The sequence below is a fragment of the Capsicum annuum genome, chromosome 7 (genome assembly GCF_002878395.1).
Source record: "Capsicum annuum cultivar UCD-10X-F1 chromosome 7, UCD10Xv1.1, whole genome shotgun sequence".
Taxonomy (NCBI): Eukaryota; Viridiplantae; Streptophyta; class Magnoliopsida; order Solanales; family Solanaceae; genus Capsicum; species Capsicum annuum.
In genome coordinates, this window is record NC_061117.1 from 173,743,102 (window position 1) to 173,746,598 (window position 3,497).

The following is a 3,497-nucleotide window of genomic DNA, read 5'->3' on the forward strand; positions in this document are numbered from 1 at the left end:
ACAACCATCAATAATGAATTTTAAATTTTTATATGTATTGACCATTTTACCCTTTTACCTTGTTGATTCATCTCATTTATAAGTTGCCGAAATGATTGACACAGTCCCTGATACATGTGGGAGTGGCTTATATGAATTTGTGATTCTAAAAATCCTTAAAGAGATTAGTTTGACTTCGATCAACTTTTGGAGATTCGAGTATCAGATGATGATTTGGATAGTTTTACTAGATCCATAATGTTAATTTTGGAGTAGTAGTATAGTTAGTTCGGACCCTGAGCCTTTCTTTTGCATTTTGACCTCTTAATTAGAATTAGTTAAATTTAACTTAAAGGGGTCTCGATGGTTTATTTATTTTAAACAATATTTTTTTTCACAACTCCTATGATTTCATTAGATCTAGAACATATTTTATGATTAATTTGCACTATTGCTTCATATTCCTAAGGTTCTGAATGAGTTTCGAGGGTCAAAAATAAGTTTTTGAAACTACTAGTATTGGTGTAGCCACTAAAGTTGTTGGTTGACCGTTAAAAACCATTGAATGTTTGACCACGCTGTTAGAGCAAGTGTTTAACCAATTTACCGATAGTTTGGTCCTTTGATCAGGCCGCTTTAGCGGTCGAAGTGCCGCTTTAGCGCCACGCTGATTTTAAGATCAGATCAAACTCATTTCATATTTTTGAAATTTTGAAAGCTAGGAAGCTCCATTTTTGATGATTTTTTATGTGTTTTTCTCATATAATAATTGTCTGTGTGATTATAACTTTATGTTGCAAATTTTCTAAGCATATCCATTTCATTTCTCAAGATTTCTATCTAAGTTGAGATTCAAAAACCCTATTCCACCATTTTCAAAGCTTCCAATCATTTTATGGAATATTAACTCGAGTTTTCAAGATTTCAACTTTAGGTGAGATTCTAAATTAGTATTAATTTTTTTACCATTGATTAATTTATATTTTCATCTTTCAATCTTTTATTTTACACTTAATTTTAGGGTTTTTACCCGGTAAAGTATAAAATTAGTGTTTCTTCGATTTCAAGTTCGATTTCACCTCGTTTTGTATTACTTTTCAGATAATGACTCTTATTGGTACGTTGAAATTTTTTCAAAAATAAAATTCTAATTTTTACCGTTGTATTTTCAGAATCAATTTACAAAGTAAAGTTTGGACTCAAAATATAGTCAATATGGGTATCATTGGACTCTTTTTGACTTGCAGATGCCATATTTGATTATATTCGTCATGTGTGGAGATGATTTGAAGGAGTAGAGATTCCAACTAATTCTATGGACTGTGTTTTGACTTACGCATCTTTTTTAAAGGCATGTTGAGATGTACCTTGACTTTGTCTAAAGTGTTTATATGTTATACGTCTGTATGCTTGTGTTTTGTGAATCACTTAGGATTGGGTCTCACTAAGATAAAATGGCGAGCATCTCCATTGGTATTGAAATCTTTTAATAAATTGTAGTTTTATAAATGCTACCTTAGTTAGTCTGCTACATGTGGTTATGCTTAGGCTAAATTGTAATTTGAGACAACTGTGTATATAACAAAATAAGGTTACATTGTATTCTAGTACTAGTAGTATAGTGCATGTGATTCCTTCCTAAGCTGTTATATTGATATAATTAGATCATTAACCTTGAATAATTGATAGTTGATATTTATTTTAGAGCTTTAATCACGTTTAATGGATTTTATTGTGATGATTGGGGCTTTATGATCTTTTAGGGGATAATTACGTTATTATTATTAGTTATGAATAATTTAGGTTTACAGAATGCTTAGTGTATACATAGAGTTGTAATAGTTAATACAATTATCGAGGTTTAGTATCTCTCATCAGAGCATGTTATTATCTAGTATACTTTTCTTTTTACAATTTTTGCTAATGATGCTATCTTTGGAAAAGATGGGTTTATGTATGGAACATGCTAGATTTGGGTAGTTTTGCGATGTGTTGTTATTGAGAATGTTGTTACTTTTTCGTGTTATTGTGGGAGGACTTATGTGAACATTATTATTGACTTGAATAATTATTTTTTATCATATTAGCTGAGTGGGGGCTTATATGTATATTATTATTAACTGAAGATAATATATTATTGTGATGCCCGAGTGAAAGCTTGAATTGATATTGTTGGCCTTAATTGAGGATTGAATTATCATTTATGTTACTATGTCATCGAGTGGGGCTTGACTTATCATCATAGGCCTTGTTTGTTCATTAAATTTTTATTTATATTATTGTATCACCGAGTGAGGCTTGACTTATTATCATAGAACTTAATATAGCATTAAAAAACCTTTTTATATTTATGATACACGAGTAAGGGGTTTGAAATGATATTATTGATGTCTCATATGACTATTCTTTATTCTAGTGGTGCCAGCCGAGGGCCGATATCATGAATTATTGACACATTGAGTTGATTATGAGCTCACTTTTACATGTATTTAATGGACTATCATCTTCATACTTATTGATTGTGAGCATTATATTCTTATTTCATACATACATATTCATGAGACATTGGTACCGCTGAGAAGCACTAATTTTAAAAAAATGAGACACCTTTAAAAGAGGCTAGATCGAGGGATTTGTCGGCTAGGTTGAATGAGATATGAGAAATACTTTATAAACTTTAATCTGTGAACATTAGTTGGAGATATGGATTGATATTACAAGAAATTATATGGGTTGCGAACCCCATGGGTCCTATCTTGGGAGCATTGAGGCTCGATAGGTGTATACAAAAAGTTATGTGATAAGTTTCAATCATCCATCATCATCCCATAATCATCACTGCATTGTCTTGCATCACTTGCACTGCATGGAATTTCCTTGGTATGTTTAGATATTGTGTTTGAATATTTACTTTTATATTGAATTTACCATGATTGAACCTTGTTTGTGAAATTGTGTATTTCATATTTATTTCACTATATCACATCATATTATACTTGAATGGGAGCCTTGGATTAACTGATAAAGTTGTTGCCGCGTGACCAGGAGGTCATGGGTTCAAGCATTCAAAAAAGCCTTTGTAGAAATACAAGGCATGTCTGCATACAATACACCCTTGTGGTTGGGCCCTTCCTTAAATCCTGCGCATACTGGGAGCTTTAGTGCATCGGGCTGTCTTTTTTTTTATATCATATTATAATACATCTTGGTTGATTTTAAGTTGAGATATTTATGAGATGTGGGTATGGTTATGACTTGATTAGTGAGACATAGTGTTGCAACCTATTGGTAGCATGATATACACTTAATTACAGACTCTTACTACTTTATCTCAGATTATTTTTTGAACATGATAATTGAGTCTAATATACTATGTTAGTGAGTTTCCCTTATAATGAATTTCTTTTATTAGTTGATCATAATATTGACTCACTTGAATTATTTAGCCCGCCCTATACATTAATACTTGTATGACTGTTGTATTAGGTCATCCTGATAGGATAAAGTGGAGTATTTAT